The following is a 17804-nucleotide window of genomic DNA, read 5'->3' as shown; positions in this document are numbered from 1 at the left end:
ACATAGTACACCTGTGCTGCTAGAAAATAGAATTGCCAGTGTGGGAGGCCTAGACCTCCTTATGTAATTGGCGCCCTGAGCAAATCTGGGGGGGCTTGTTGGCTAATAGGAAGGTGGTCAGCACTTTGTCTAAGGAGGAAAGAATTTCGGTGGAATGAGGGTTGGTTGATAGAGTTATGGTAGATATATAGAAATTTAGGAAGGAATATCATTTTCAGCAGATTAATTCTTCCCCAGATGGATAAGGGAAGTTTAATCCATACCAGCAGTTTCTCTTTCATGACTTTGAGTATGGGGTCCAGATTGTTCGAAATAAAAGCTCCTTCTGTATTTTTAAGCCTAGGTATTTAAATGTGTTAACCCACTGAAGGGGTGTGGGGGGAATGTGCTTGGATCCATATTTGGGTCTATGGAAAGATACTTGATTTGTCCCAGTTAATTCTCAAGCCAAAAAATTGTCCAAAGTGTTCGACTATATGCAGAGGACAGCCTGGAACAAGGCACCAGGAGAGTCCAGGTATAGCAGAACATCATCCGCATATATATATATATATATATATATGCGCTCTTCTACTGCTCCCAGTTTAAGACCTGTCACCGCGGGAGAGTGTTGAATTAGGATGGCAAAGGGCTCTATGGCCAAAGCAAATAGTAGGGGATAATGGGCAGCCTTGTCGTGTGCCTCTGTATAGAGAGAATTCTCAAGATAAGTGACCATTTACATTAACCCTTGCTGTTGATGTTTCATATAACCCATTTCCTACCCATTTAATAAATTGTTCACCCAGGACGAAATTCTCCAGGAGTTTCAGGAGGTAGGTCCAACTGAGTCAAAGGCCTTGGCGGCAAGTGAGACTACAATACGGGAGCCTTCATTAGTGTGGTTGGTGTGAATATTAGTGAAAAACCTGCGGAGATTTATATTGGTAGACCTGTTTGGCATAAAGCCTGTCTGGTCAGGCCCTATCAATTCCTCAATTACTAGTTTGTCTATTGGCAAGAAGTTTTGCGAATATCTTAGCATCTACGTTAAGTAGCGAGATGGGTCTATAAGAACCGCACTCAAGTGGGTTCTTTGGGGGTGACCACAATGAGTGTTAAAGGAGGGTGGTAGTCGTGTTGTCACGGTCAGCACCCTAAATCCAGAACCAATGCTAAGCACCCTGTTCTTGGCTCTTGCTTCTGCCTTTAACAGCCGCATTTCACCTTGGGAGGAGCCCTCGGCTAATCAGATGAAGGCCAGGTCTTATTAAGAGAGGTGCCAAGCGAAGGGTTCTGGACGAGCAAAGGGGCACGACAGTAAAGCAAAGTCTTTGGGCAAAAGGTCACAGTACAAGGAGTAACAATTGGCGTAGTCGAATCAGGCTGGGTCGGGGAGTCAGACAGGCAGGGGTCAAACCAGGAGATCAATCAGAAGGGATACGGATACAGAAGAATCGATTACCAGGCAGGGTCAGGATTTCAGAAGTCAAAACAGGCAGGGTTCACAACAGGTATCAGATATCAGACAGTAATTTATTTAAAAAGGCACCAGGAACTCACTAATAGGGATGGGCGAATTTTTTCGCCTTGTTTCACCGAAAAAATGATGCCCATAGACTTGTACGGCAGCATGCGTAAAAAAAAAAAAAGCCGCGTGTCGAAAAAAAATTTTTTGGACGCCCATAGACTTTAATAGGCATCTGCAACATTTCGCCGTGGGTAAATTTTTGGCAAAACGAAATGGGCCAAATTCGCCCATCCCTACTCACAAAGAATGAACCTATAATGGGCAACTGAAAGTACCAAAGGCCCCTTTAAATATGTTTAAACTTCGAGCCACTGCGCCTATAATATAGGAGGAAGTGCACCGTGCACGCCCTAAGGAACCGGTGCACAGGGAAGAGAAGGACGGCGTGGTGGGCGTCCCCAGCGATGGCGCGGCGGGCGTCCCCACTGAACCGCTAGACCACCAGGGTGAGTAGTTATTACACGTGTATTCTCCATTGCATTGCTCTGGGTTTTATGGAGCCAGGGGGAGAGAAGTTCCGTGGATATTTTGTTCCAATATGCCAGAAATCCATCTGGCCCTGGAGTTTTATTTGGTTGGAGAGTGGTTTTTGCTTCTTTCACCTCCACTAGTGTGATATGGCTATTAAGTTGGGCTTTGAGTGAGGGGGCAACTTGGGGATAGGGATGGAGTCCAGGTATTCTGATAGTTGTGGTTGGTTGTAGTTAACCTTGGTAGTATAGAGCTGTTGATAGCATTGTGCAAAGACATTAACTATTTGTGCTACCTCAGTAACTGTGCCCCATTTGTAGATTTTATCTATTAATAGTGTTGGAGGGGGTCTGGGCTTTAGCGAGTTATGCCAGGATTTTCCATTTTTTTTCCCTTTGGTCAAATGTTCTCTGCGTGGCATAGAGTAACCTTTTCTGTGTTTGTTTGACCCTTGTTTCTTCTAGTGCAGTTTGTGCTGCCTTGAGCTTTTGTAGCGTGTCTGAGCCTGTATGGGTGATGCATGCTTTCTCTGCCTCCGCCTGATTGGTTTCCTTCTCCTCTAACTCCTCCTTTGGTTTTTCCCTGACCCCTTTAATTGCTGAGGTAAGGGCACCCCTGAGAGTGGCTTTACCTGCTTCCCACACTACCCCAGTAGGGGCAGTTCCAGGGTTAAGCTCCCAGAATTCTGCTAGAGCTCTGTCATTAGCTTCCTTAACAAGTTCAAGTGTCAGCCAGAGGGCTGCGATGCCATAATGTTTTTTTTAGGTCCTGTCGAGTATCCAGTTGTATCATGATTGGGGAGTGGTTGGAGATTGCCCTGGGTAGATATTCAACAGTGGTTACCTGGGGGAGAAGATCAGAAGAGGCAAGGGCAATATCAATATGGGAGAGGTTATTGTATGTGGCAGAGAAGCAAGAAAAGGCCTTCAAGTCAGGGTATTTCTAGCACCATGGATCAGTGAGATTCATTGCTTGCACCCATGCCAGAAATTTGGGCGCGAGTTGAGGGCCCGGGATTAGTTTGTCCATGGTACGGTCTAGTAGCGCATTGTATGAGTAGCATGGGAGCGGGTGGGAGAGTCATCAATTTGCTCATAATGGTATCTAGTAGGTCAATATTGAATGGTGGTGGTACATATATGCTAGCCAGGGTAAGGAGTTAAAGGAGTTAAACAGGGTACATGCGATCAGTACAAATCATCCATAGTGATCAGTTAACAGATCTACTATTTCTACTAGAGTACCTTTATGAGTGACATCAACTTTTGACCTACCAGGTGGGTTTCCTGCAACAGTAGGAGGTCTGGGGCATATTTTTTGACATAGTCAAACATTACTGATTGTTTAATCTTAGAATTCAATCCCCTAATATTCCAAGAAAGTATTTTAAGTGGGCCCTTCATCTTTGGGAGTGGGTGATAGGACTGCAGAGTAGAGCATAACTGCTACGTTTAGTGTAGTAATGACATATAGTATTAAGTTATTGAACCAGACATACAATATTTAACAACAACAACAACAACATAAGAAAAATTAACCCCATGTAAAACCATCCCACCCAACCTGACCTAAAACATGGCAGGTATTGATCCCTTAACTAAACTAAATAAAGATGTGCTCGCGGGGAGCCGGTGGCTTATGTCTGAGGTAGCTCAATGGGTTGGCACAAAATTCCGCTGTGCTTATGTTCTCAAGTCCAGGACACCTTTTAGCTTAACTATTCGCCACTGATGTTAAGGTACTTGGGTAACTAAGAAAAATGTATTGCTAGGGATTTAAGTGTCCCATAAGCTGTAAGGTTCATAGTTCCTAATAAGGATGTAAAATGAGTGTGTGTCTATTCTGACAAACCATGTTGGTACTTACTGTACTTCTTGCGTAAAGATTATATCAAATATTAAGTCGGTACCGACTTAGTGATGGTGTTATAGATGTTCTTGTAATCTTGGTGGGAAGTGTTTTTCTTCTAGCTATACTTAGCTGGAGGTAACCCACTGGGTATATTCTGCTTGTGGAATTTCCAGTGGTGTTAAGTGAAAGTATGTGTTCCTGAAGTGCTAAAGATAGGCAGTCTCACCTGTTATGATGGTGATTGTTCTTCACAACCTTTTGCGTGGTTACTAATTTTTTCGATTGGGGCTGGCCCTTGGGGATGGATTTCTTCTGGAGTCCAGCCAGTTGCTGGCCTCTTGTGGCATTTGGAAGAAGAGGGCCCTATCTCCGGTTTGGACCCTCAGCTTGGCCGGATATAGCATACCATATTTGAAGTTGGCCTTATGGAGTTGCCGTTTAACTGCTGTGAAGGTTCCCCGTTGACGCTGCAGTTCCGCAGAGAAGTCCGGGAACACAGAGACCTTTCTTCCATCTATCATGACGTCTGGTTTTTGATAGTCTGCCTGGAGAATTGCGTCACGGTCTCTGAAGTTGAGGAGCCGGATTAGAAAGGGCCAAGGAGGGCTGCCCGGCGGGGAACTCCTACCTGGCACTCAATGGGCTCTCTCGACCGCGAACAATCGTGAAAGCGAGGCCATTGGAAAAGAGTCTCTGAGCGAAGGCCATCTGGTCTGCTTCCTCCACTCTCTCCGGGAGTCCCACCAGCCGAATGTTGTTACGCCTCTGCCTGTTCTCGCAGTCATCTAGTTTATCCAAACAGGTTTTAAGTTTTGTTTCAAGGCGGGTCAGTGTGGAGGGTAGAGGATTGTAGGTGTCCTCCAGAGTGGATATTCTGTTCTCAGTTTAATGTACCTGCTTCCTCATGTTTTGCATGTCTGCTCACAGCAGAGAAAGGTCAGTTTTAACCTCTTCTAATTTAATGGACAGCGATGTCCGGCAATCTGTGATTGCGTCTAATAGTAGTTGGATAGCGGCCTCGGGCTGTGGTGTTGGTGGGGGAGGAGAATTACTAGGCTCCAGGTGGGTATTTTTCGAATTGGCACCATTTTGAGGAGGGTGTCATACAAATTGTTCCAGTTTGGAAGCTGTGTCCCTCTATGTTTTCTGTGTTTTACTGACACCCATTCTCTGGTGCAGGTATGGTGCACGCTTAGATAGGTTGAGAGTAAGTTATTGGAGACTGTCAAATTCAGGACTGGGCACGTGGAATTTGTTTCAGTTCAAGTGTTCATCATGTCTCAATGCCAGGTGTTGTACTTATGGTAGTATGAGTGTTCAGTTTAATATGGAGTGTTTCCACCCTGAATCATGGGTCATCATCTTGCAATCCTGTGCCACACTTGGTGGGCTTGCTTTGACGCGTGGCTTCAGACCACACTTCCATTTGGGCCTCTGGCAAGGAGCCCTATCATTTGGGTCCCTGGCTTCTCTCAGTTGCCAGACCACGGAGCTGGGTATGGAAAATCTAGTTTGGCCCCCACTTGTGAAAATGATTCTGTTGGCTGCTAAGGCAGATTAAACTAGATTGCCAGCACTATTAAGGACCCATCTATTAAGGATGGGTGCTTGCTGGTATTTGCAGTCACTGGTGCAGCAGCTGTGGGTGTTGGGGTCCTCAGGGGACCTATTTCATGTGCCTTGTAGCCGATTGTAAGTGGCCCAGGCAGAGGCTTGGCTGGTATATGGGTGTGCAGTAGGTATATTGCACCAGGTGTTTGACTGTGGGGTAGGCTTGCAGGATTCCCAGGGCCCGAAACAGAGTGCCCGTCCGGTGTGGACGGGGGTTGCATTTACGCCGAGATGGAAGGTGATTATACAGGGGCCCCGGGAGCACTGTGAAAATGCGGCTACCCTGTTGTTCAGTTGGCAACACCCCCACTTAGTATCTTAATTAGTTAATTAGGTAGGGTCATGGTGTGGCACAGGGAGTTAGAGGGTGGGTTAGGTACTGGAGTGAGGGGATACATCTGGACAGGTTGAAAAGGGCCTTGTGTTTGGTGCATGGCATAGCACAGCCTGCATAAGTTGATCATGTTAAAAGAGACTTAATGGGGGACCTGTCACCCAGACATAAAAAGCTGTATAATAAAAGTACTGGTATGGTGATCTGTTATCTGGAAACCCGTTATGCAGAAAGCTCCATATTATGGAAAGGTCGTCTCCCATAGACTCCATTTTATCTGAATAATCCACATTTTTAAAAATGATTTATTTTTTCTCTGTAATAATATAACAGTAGATTGTACAGGTATGGGACCTGTTATCTAGAATGCTTGGGACCTGGGGTTTTCTGGATAATGGGTATTTCTGTAATTTGGATCTTAAAATTGTCTACTAAAAAATAATTTAGGCTGGTTGTGCTTCCTATAAGGATTAAGTACATAGTTTAGATCAAGTACAAGGTACTGGACTATGTATTTCTACAGTACCCAGCAATAAAAACCTGTTTTTTTACCGGAGTGCCGTCCTCCTGTTCGTGTGTCTCTTATATAGAATATAGTTGCTTTTATTATAAAATGCCTAATGTTTCGGCTGTGACACCAGCCTTTATCAAAGTGCAATCTTTGAAGCATCTGGTAAATTGAAGCATCTGGTAAATGGAACATTTTCTAATTGGACCAGTGTTGTTAGTGGAGTACCGCAGGGTTCTGTACTAGGTCCCTTGCTTTTCAACTTGTTTATTAATGACCTGGAGGTGGGCATTGAAAGTACTGTTTCTATTTTTGCAGATGATACTAAATTGTGCAGAACTATAGGTTCCATGCAGGATGCTGCCACTTTGCAGAGTGATTTGTCTAAACTGGAAAACTGGGCAGCAAACTGGAAAATGAGGTTCACTGTTGATAAATGCAAGGTTATGCACTTTGGCAAAAATAATATAAATGCAAGTTATACACTAAATGGCAGTGTGTTGGGAGTTTCCTTAAATGAGAAGGATCTAGGGGTCTTTGTAGATAACACGTTGTCTAATTCTGGGCAGTGTCATTCTGTGGCTACTAAAGCAAATAAAGTTCTGTCTTGCATAAAAAAGTGCATTATCTCAAGGGATGAAAACATAATTATGCCTCTTTATAGGTCCCTGGTAAGGCCTCATCTGGAGTATGCAGTTCAGTTTTGGACTCCAGTCCTTAAGAGGGATATAAATGAGCTGGAGAGAGTGCAGAGACGTGCAACGAAATTTGTTAGAGGGACGGAAGACTTAAATTATGAGGGTAGACTGTCAAGGTTGGGGTTGTTTTCTCTGGAAAAAAGGCGCTTGCGAGGGGACATGATTAAACTTTACAAGTAGATTAGAGGACATTATAGACAAATGGCAGGGGACCTTTTTACCCATAAAGAGGATCACCGTACCAGAGGCCACCCCTTCAGACTAGAAGAAAAGAACTTTCATTTGAAGCAACGTAGGGGGTTCTTCACAGTCAGGACAGTGAGGTTGTGGAATGCACTGCCGGGTGATTGTAAGGAAACCCGAAAATCCTCCCCAAGATGGCGGCCTCCTGGATCCTGCTGGTCGCAGCACTGTGACGTCAGCGTCTTTCCGTTCCCGGATTGGTCGCCAGCGTCGGAACGGACGCTGGCGTCAGAATGTGCGTCAACGTCAGGACGCTGGCGTCAGTGCGTCAGCGTCTGCGTCATGACGTCAGCGCGTCCAAAATTGGCGCCAAATCCAGGCCTATTTAAAGCAGCTCCAGGATTTCCTCAATGCCCGATTATAGGTTTTCACTTGCTGACTCCTGGGTGTGTTTCGTCTTGATTATATTGTGTACCGACCTTGCCTGAACTCTCGTCTTTGAACCTCGTCTGCCTGAACTGATCCTACTGCCTGTTTACAACCATTCTACTGCTTACTCCTTTTGTACTGCGAACTCGGACTTGTTACCTCCTCCTTGGTCCTTACTACCTCAGGGCCCTCGGAGCGAGCGAAGGTGGGCTACATCATCACCCGCCTGCAAGGGAAAGCTCTGGAGTGGGCTTCTCCTCTCTGGGAGAAGGAGGATCCGGTCATTGACGATGCCCAGGCCTTCATCTGTGACCTTCGCACGGTGTTCGACGCCCCTGGTCGATCTGCTTCTGCTTCTGCCCGCCTATTCCAACTACAGCAAGGCACTCGTACAGTTCCTGAGTATGCCATTGAATTTCGTACCCTGGTGGCTGAAACTTTGTGGAACAATGATAGCTACCATGCTGCCTTTTATAATGGTCTGGCAATGCGCATTAAGGACGATCTTGTATCCCGTGAAATACCTCCACGCTGGGAAGATCTCGTTGCCTTGGCAGTAAAAGTGGATACCCGGCAGAGGGAGCACCAAGTTGATCGGGAGCGGACAAGGAGATTCCAGAGATTCCAACCTGTACTGGCTCCTCGCTTCCAAAGACCATTTCTTCCCAGTTCGGCTTCTTCCCCAGCTTCTCCTTCTTCTCCTGTGACTCCTGCCATGTCTTCTCCTCCGGCTGTAGAACCGATGCAGATTGGACGAGCTTGTCTATCCGAACAGGAGAAGCTTCGAAGAAGGGCTGCTGGCCTTTGCCTTTACTGTGGGGGCAAGGCCCACTTTGCCTATGAATGCCCTCTGAAGCCGGGAAACGCCAACACCTAGGTATGTTTGGGGAGACTTACCTGGGTGTAATTGGCCCTTCTCCCCATTCTTCTACTCTACGTTTCCTTCTTCCTGTACAGATCCGGTTTGGAACCCAAAAGATTTCTTCTCAAGCTTTCCTTGATTCTGGCGCAGCAGGGAATTTCATGGACAAAGATTTTGCTGAAAGACATTCCATTCCTCTTCAACCCTTGGCTGTTCCCCTCCGTGTTCTAGCCATTGATGATCGTCCATTATCCTCTGCTGTTATTTCACAGTCTACCCTGGAACTCTCTCTCATTGTGGGTACAATGCATCTCGAAAGACTGTCCTTTCTCTTAATTGACTGCCCTTCAACTCCCATTGTGCTAGGTCTACCCTGGCTGAATATTCACAATCCGTTTATTGATTGGTCTTCAGCTCAGGTCTCCCGCTGGAGTCCTTTTTGTCAACAGAACTGTCTGCCTACCAAACCTCTTATCAAAGTTTCTTCTGTGACCCCGAATTCTTCTTTACCTCCAGTTTATCAAGTCTTCTCTGATGTTTTCAATAAAAAGTCTGCTGAAACCTTACCTCCTCATCGTCCCTATGACTGTCCTGTGGAACTGCTTCCTGGATCCATGCCTCCCAGGGGCCGCACATACCCACTTTCTCCTTCCGAAACCTCTGCTATGAAAGAATACATCCAGGAGAATCTCCAAAAGGGGTTCATTCGTCCATCTTCCTCCCCGGCTGGGGCTGGATTCTTCTTTGTGGAAAAGAAAGATGGCGGGTTGCGGCCCTGCATTGACTACAGGGGTTTAAACAAGATTACGGTGAAAAACCGGTACCCTCTTCCCCTCATCTCAGAATTGTTTGACCAACTCAAGGGTGCAAGCCTCTTCACCAAATTAGATCTACGTGGGCCTACAATCTTGTCCGGGTCAGAGAAGGAGACGAATGGAAGACCGCATTCAATACTCGTGACGGGCATTATGAGTACTTGGTTATGCCCTTCGGCCTTTGCAATGCTCCTGCGGTCTTTCAAGAATTCGTTAATGATATCTTCCGGGATCTGTTGGGGAGATATGTGGTCGTTTATTTGGATGACATTCTTATTTTTTCCAAAAACCTCCAAGAACATCGTCTTCAAGTTCAAGAAGTACTTTCTCGTCTACGAAAGAACAACCTGTTTGCCAAGTTGGAGAAATGTTCCTTCGAAGTATCATCCATTTCCTTCCTAGGATACATCATTTCCCAACAAGGCTTCAAAATGGATCCAGCCAAGGTTTCGGCAATTCAAGATTGGCCTCTCCCCACCAGTGTCAAGGCTGTGCAAAGATTCATCGGCTTTGCTAACTATTATAGACAGTTCATTAAAGGTTTTTCGTCAAAGATTGCTCCAATTCTGGCTCTTATTCGTAAAGGGGGTAAACCGCAGCATTGGCCTCCTCTAGCCTTGGAAGCCTTCAAGACTCTTAAAGAATCCTTTTCGTCTGCCCCAATCCTTAGGCACCCTGAACCTCTCCAACCTTTCTTCATCGAAGTGGATGCCTCGGATATCGGAGCAGGAGCAATATTATCCCAAAGATCCTCTTCTGACGGCAAACTGCATCCATGTGCCTTCTTTTCCAAAAAGTTTTCCTCCTCCGAAAGGAATTATGACGTGGGGAACCGTGAGTTATTGGCGGTCAAACTTGCTCTAGACGAGTGGAGACACTTACTTGAAGGGTCATCGGTCCCTGTAACCATCTTCACCGACCACAAAAACCTAGAGTATATTCAGACCCTTAAACGCCTCAATCCCCGACAAGCCAGATGGGCATTGTTCTTCTCACATTTTAACTTCATCTTAACTTTTCGTCCTGGTTCAAGAAACAAGAAAGCGGACGCTCTTTCCAGAAGTTTTATCCCTGAAGATCCCATCTCTGAAGAACCAGAATCCATTGTGCCTCCTACAAAGATCATCGCCGCCCTGTTCCCTTCCCTTGCCTCTCATCTTTTGTCCATTCAATCTTCTGCTCCTGTGGAAACTCCTGTGGGCGTAGCCTTTGTTCCTCCTGAGCTTCGTCACTCCATTTTGGTCCAGTCTCACAGTTCAAAGCAGGCCGGTCATCCTGGAATTAAAAAAACGACTGAACTTTTATCTCGTCTCATCTGGTGGCCTTCTTTAAGAAAAGATGTTAAAGACTTTGTTTCTTCCTGCTCCACTTGTGCTGTATCCAAATCAGGACATTCTCCTCCCAAAGGCCTACTTTTACCTTTACCTGTTCTTTCCCGCCCTTGGACCCATTTGGCAATGGATTTCATCGTGGATCTTCCTGCTTCCTCTGGCTACACTGTCATCTGGGTGGTGATTGACAGGTTTAGTAAGATGGCACACTTTATTCCTCTTCGGAAACTTCCTTCTGCTCCAGAACTTTCGTTATTATTTATTAAACATATTTTTCGTCTCCATGGTTTTCCTGCTGAGATTGTCTCTGACCGGGGGTCCCAATTTGTTTCAAAGTTTTGGAGGTCCCTTTGTAAAGCCCTGAATATTTCTCTTCAATTTTCTTCTTCATATCATCCCCAGTCTAACGGAGCGGCAGAAAGAGTTAACCAGGCTCTTGAACAGTTTCTTCGGTGTCATATATCCCTGTGTCAGGATGACTGGGCTGACCTTCTTCCTTGGGCCGAATTTGCACATAATAATGCCTTACACTCTTCCTCTGAAAAATCTCCTTTTTTTTGTGTTTATGGTCTTAACCCCCTGGCCTTTCCTCAAGATCTACTGCTCACAAATGTTCCTGCCGCCAACGATCAAGCTGCCCACATGTCGGCCATCTGGGAGACTACTACTGTCAACCTGGAGAAGAGTTCTCTTGCACAAAAGAAGTTTGCTGACAAGAGAAGGGTTTCTTCCCCTCTGTATGTTCCCGGTGACAAGGTCTGGTTGTCTACTCGCAATATCCGCCTCAAAGTCCCTTCACCTAAACTTGGTCCCAAGTTTATTGGTCCCTTCCCTATCACTGAGATCATCAATCCTGTGGCTGTGCGCTTGCAACTTCCTCCTGAGATGCGGATCCCCAATGCCTTCCATGTTTCTTTACTTAAACCTGCAGTTTCGTCTTCTTCTTCTTCCTCCCCAGCTCCGGTCATTGTGGATGGACATCAAGAGTTCGAAGTAAAGAAGATTTTGGACTCTCGAATTTCTAGAGGCACCCTGCAGTACCTTATTGAATGGAAGGGATTCGGTCCTGAGGAGTGCTCTCGGGTAAGAAGCTCCGAAGTCCATGCTCCTCTCTTGGTCCAAAAATTTCACCGGAGTTTCCCTTCCAGCCCAGGTGGTCCTGAGGCCCCCCCTGAGGAGGGGGGTACTGTAAGGAAACCCGAAAATCCTCCCCAAGATGGCAGCCTCCTGGATCCTGCTGGTCGCAGCACTGTGACGTCAGCGTCTTTCCGTTCCCGGATTGGTCGCCAGCGTCGGAACGGATGCCGGCGTCAGAATGTGCGTCAACGTCAGGACGCTGGCGTCAGTGTGTCAGCGTCTGCGTCATGACGTCAGCGCGTTCAAAATTGGCGCCAAATCCAGGCCTATTTAAAGCAGTTCCAGGATTTCCTCAATGCCCGATTATAGGTTTTCACTTGCTGACTCCTGGGTGTGTTTCGTCTTGATTATATTGTGTACCGACCTTGCCTGAACTCTCGTCTTTGAACCTCGTCTGCCTGAACTGATCCTACTGCCTGTTTACGACCATTCTACTGCTTACTCCTTTTGTACTGTGAACTCGGACTTGTTACCTCCTCCTTGGTCCTTACTACCTCAGGGCCCTCGGGCCTGACAGTGATGTTGTGATGGCTGATTCAGTTAATGCCTTTAAGAATGGCTTGGATGATTTTTTGGACAGACATAATATCAAAGGCTATTGTGATACTAAGCTCTATAGTTAGTATAGGTATGGGTAGATAGAATTTGATTAAAAGTAGGGAGGGGTGTATGTATGGATGCTGGTTTTTCATTTGGAGGGGTTGAACTTGATGGACTTTGTCTTTTTTCAACCCAATTTAACTATGTAACTATGTAACTATGTAACTATCTGATTACAACGTGGACTGCACACAGGCGCCATTGGAAGAGTTTTTTCATGACTGCTGGGACTCTGGTTTCCATATATATATATATCCAAACAACAGCTGGTGCACACAAAATCCAAAAACACTAATGGTCAATGCCTGGGTGCTGGTTAAATCTGGATAAATAGTAAGCATATCAAAAGAACCGCACTCACAGGACTTTGTAAGGTGTCAAACAAAATTGTGATTTAATTCAACGACTTTTCACTTAAGCTGTCATCAGGAAGTGCAACAACATACAAACAACATCACTTTTTTAAGGGTCCTAGTCGCGCCATAATTGCCCTATGAAGTCATAGCTGGGTGTGTATAATGTGAGTTATTAACGTATTAACGTACTGCAGGACTCGTTACTACATGGAAAGCTGATGTATACCCTCTGTTATGCTCAGGTGTCAGCGTTTAACTGGCAGCATACATTGGATACTCTGGGGTAATGTATGGATGAGAGTTGTAGTTCCGCCAAGCTTGAATCCGAATTATTCCTGATGACTCTCACAAATTGGGAATACAGGACCCCCCGGGACATGTGTGGTGGGTGATGAGAGAGTGCATGTATGAGGCTATTGCGATCTGTTTGTTTTTAATAGAGGGTGGTTCCTACTTTATCTCCCTGTTTAAAAATTGTGATGTCTAAGAAGTGAATTTGTTGTTGGTCATACTCCAAAATCAGCTTAATAGAAGAGTCCAGTTTGTTCAAGGATTGGTGGAATGCCTTAAGCTCAGTCTCCGTCCCTTTCCAAACCAATATCAGATCATCTATGTAGCGTTTGTAAAAATGGATCTTATCAGTGCCCTTGGGTAACAACCACTTTAATTCCAATTGTTCCATGAACAAGTTGGCCAAGGAGGGAGCTAGATTTGATCCCATTGCAGCCCCTGTTATCTTTAGGAAAATGTATCTTTAAACATGAATAATTGTGTGTCAGTATCAAGTCAAGTAAGGAGATTAAGAATTTAACGGGTGGTGTGCCCGTATGTGCTCTTACAAGTGCGTCTCTACATGCTGCTATTCCACTAGTATGGGGAATGAGCGTGTATAGACTGGAAACATCCATTGTGGCCAATAGGCAATTAGCAGGGATCGTAAAGTCATTTAGTAGTGCGAGCAGGTGTGAGGTGTCCTGATATAGGAATTAGGGATGCACCGAATCCACTATTTTGAATTCGGCTGAACCCCCGAATCCTTCATGAAGGATTCAGCCAAATACCAAATCCTAATTTGCATATGCAAATTAGGGGTGGGAAGGGGAAAACATTTCTTACTTCCTTGTTTTGTGATAAAAAGTCACGTGATTTCCCTCTCCACCCCAAATTTGTATATGCAAATTAGGATTCGGATTCGGCCAGACAGAAGGATTAGCCGAAGCCGAATCCTGCTGAAAAAGGCCGAATCCTGGCCGAATTCTGAACCAAATCCTGGATTCGTGCATCCCTAATAGGAATCCATGGACTACACCAGTGGTTGTAGGTAATAGTCAATGTATTTGGCCACTAGCTGAAACAGTGACCGCATGGCGGAAATGATCAGTTGCCCAGGTTGAGCTGATTTTGGTAATGTGTACATGTAACCTTGGAAAATCAGTAGTTGACAGGTGGATGTACAGGTATTAATCCATTCTGCGGCCAAGGCCATCTTAGTGACAGAGTCCAAAGTGCTCTTGAACTTCATGGTAGGATCCCCTCATAACTGGATATTAGTGTCTGCAAGTTGTTCATTAATTTCTTTTATATAGTATTCTTTGTCCAGCAACACTATGACGCCTCTTTGTCTGTTTGTCTAATTATTAGTTCATTGTCAGCTTCCAATGTTTTAAGGGCTTCTCTTTCATTAAGAGATAGATTGGAGAACTTTTAGCCCTTTTCTTTCCTGTTCGGTTTCTACATATTCTTTTCACAAAGTTACTTTTCTTTATGATCACAAGCGTTAATTAGCTTCACCATGGGACCGGGTACATACACTGGGGGATTTATAAGAGAATTAGGGATTGTTATAATTTAAACCTTGAGCCGTGGTGGTTTTTCATTTACAGGTCTAACACACACCCACCGATTCTCACTACCAGCTACTTGAAACGTTAATATGTTAATACTCAAATGATACACACCCAGCTATGATGTCAAAGGGCAATTTTGACTGGGGGTTATTTGTATGTTGTTGCACTTCCTGATGATGGCTTAAGTGAATAGTCGAAATGTTGAAATAAACTACAATTTTGTTTGACACCTTACAAAGTCCTGTGAGTGTGTTTCTTTTGATATGCTTACTATATATATATATATATATATATATATATATATATATATATATATATATATATATATATATATATACTCTTGTATGTGTCTATATATATATATATATATATATATATATATATATACCGTATATACTCGCGTATAAGCCGAGTTTTTCAGCACCCAAAATGTGCTGAAAAACTCAAACTCGGCTTATACGCGGGTCATACCTCCTTCCGCGGCCCCAGCAGGACTGTCTGTGACTGACTGTGTCGCCGCCCGGAGCAGGTCCAGGAGCTCCGGGCAGCGCGTCCTTCCCTGCCGGCGTTCGCTCCCAAAATGGCGGTGCCCATGGCCGCCACGTGGGTAGCGGCCGGCGCCGCTACCCACGTGGCGGCCATGGGCGCCGCCATTTTGGGAGCGAACGCCGGCAGGGAAGGACGCGCTGCCCGGAGCTCCTGGACCTGCTCCGGGCGGCGACACAGTCAGTCACAGACAGTCCTGCTGGGGCCGCGGAAGGAGGTATGACCCGCGTATAAGTTTGGTAAAAGCTGTAGATGTACAAATATCTCTGCCTTCGTGTCTATTCGTGCTGTATCAGAGTTTAGTGGCACACCTAAATTCAATCCTCCTTGGCTGCTGTAAATATTAATCTTCAGGAGCCTTTGCTTCAGTCCTGAGTACTATGCCATAGTGTTTCTAAATGCATAAAGAAGAACCAGCCTGAACTAGTGTACTTAAGTCTCTTCCTATTCTTTTATATGTAAGGGTGGCTTAGATTATCATCTTATGACTTGTTGCGGAAGCCCAGCTTATGCAGCTCCTGAACTGATCCAGGGTAAAGCCTATTTTGGCTCTGAGGTAAGAAATCTGTAATTAATAATCAAGAGTATCTAGAAGTGGTAGATTGTGAAACATTGCCTATTTGCAATGTCATCATTTTTATACTTTAATTTCAGAGGCACATTTGTTCTTTATTCCGCCAACCCTGTCTAGTCATCAATCAGTGCAATAACCATTTCAGTAAAACAAGCTTTATAAGCATGTCCTGTGATAGAAAAGGGGGAATTGTGGTGCATATGGCACAATTTTGATTTTATGTGCCGAGTCTGAAATGCAATCTAAGAAAACTCCAGGTGTGTGTTCATTCCCCTCTTGTTCAAGAAAAGTGCCAATGCCTCTTCTCCGTGGATGTATATGATGTTGGGAGATAAGCAAAAGGAGCCACAACTTCTCTCATATCTTCTTCTTTGCACTGTCTTTGTGGATGCACAAATTCTGCATTATCCATCCACCTGTCACGTTTTACTGTGACAGAGGGAAGAGCAGCAGACGTGAGGGCCAGGGTGGGGAGAGCGACAGATGGGGAGGGCAGGGGGGGGAAGTGGCAGAGGGAAGCAAACATGAAATAGGGGTAGACAAAGGACCCTTTAACAGGTACCTGCCCAGTGTCCCCAATTGTTGCGGCCGGGTCACATTCACATTTTGAAATCTGACATGGGGCCCCTAGGCTTATACACGAGTCAATACATTTTTCCAGTTTTCTTAGGTAAATTAGGTACCTCGGCTTATACACGGGTCGGCTTATACACGAGTATATACGGTATATATATATATATATATATATATATATATATATATACACACAATAAAGAACCTGCCTAAAGTGCATAAGTGCTTGACATACCCCCCAGGGAGGCCCATCATATCGGCAAGAGGGTCCCAGGGGGAATGCATTGCCAAATATGTTGATGTATGGCTACAACCAGTAGTACGGGGGTTGAGTACCTATTTGAGAGATACCAATGACTTTTTGCAACTTATAAATAGTATACATTGTGAGCGATTAGATTTTCTTTTCGTCACTATGGACGTTCAAAGCTTGTATACTTGCATTCTCCATATTGAAGGGTTGGAAGCTGTGAAGGACACTCTGGTTCATAGTGACCAATACAGTGGTCTCTCTATTGACTTCATCTAGTTGTCCGGGACTGCCATGGGGTCGAATGTAGCGCCCACTTATGCAAATATGTTTATGTACAAATATGAGTGTGAGCACATATTAGGTCATCCACTGTTTTGTTGATTTGGGGCTTATTATAGGCGCTACATCGATGACTTATTTTTTATTTGGTATGGTACCCCAGAGGAGTTGTTACAATTCACCAATGATCTCAACTCGATATTGTCTCCAGTTAGATTGACATTAAACTTTGACCAAACATCGATTAATTATCTAGATGTTACAGTATATAAAGATCTGTTGCAGAGCAAATTACAAACCAGAATTTATCGGAAAGCAACTTTACTCCATTATAAAAGTAGTCACCCCACGCACTTGTTGCTTTCACTACCCAGATCACAGTTGCTTCGGGTGGCTAGGATCACAAGCGACACCGAGGAACGGCTGAGAGAGATTGAGGCTATGGCCACACGGTTTATAGAAAGGGGTTATTGAGATTAGACTCAAAAAAAAAATAAAAAAAAATAAAAAAACGCCTGCATATTTGTCAGGCGCGCAGGCGCAATATGATTGTGCGAAAATACGCGAAAAGATACACCAACGTCTTTACGACCTTATTTGATGATGTCATGCGCAATACCCAAAAATCGCACCCAGCTTAATCTCGCGCGACTAGCGCGAATACGTGGCGCGAACGCGCGGCGCGAATGCCTATTTAAACTTTGAAAAGATGAGCGCCCACCACTTATGGCCCTGAGGAAGCTGAAGTAGTCAGCGAAACGCGTTGGGCGGCATAGGTGGGCGATGGCAGCTTAGCTCCCACTTTGTCCCTACGTAGACAGGCAGGTTCATGCTGACAAACTTGGGGCACAAATGGAAGGGTGGGAGAGGGTAGTGTTTGCACTGTAACCAATGGTTTATACTACTACCGGCGAAGTATTTTTGTTGGCTGATTAAGATACCACCGTTTCCACCATTTGCTGGTTTTTAAATGAATGTTTTTTAAGGACATTGTTCCTGCACTGCGGCCTTATGGGCTACTAGCAGTGGGTTTGTC

Source organism: Xenopus laevis, chromosome 6L (assembly GCF_017654675.1).
Source record: "Xenopus laevis strain J_2021 chromosome 6L, Xenopus_laevis_v10.1, whole genome shotgun sequence".
In the NCBI taxonomy this organism is placed as follows: domain Eukaryota; kingdom Metazoa; phylum Chordata; class Amphibia; order Anura; family Pipidae; genus Xenopus; species Xenopus laevis.
The sequence above is the reverse complement of the archived record's forward strand: the minus strand, read 5'-3'. Positions refer to the sequence as shown.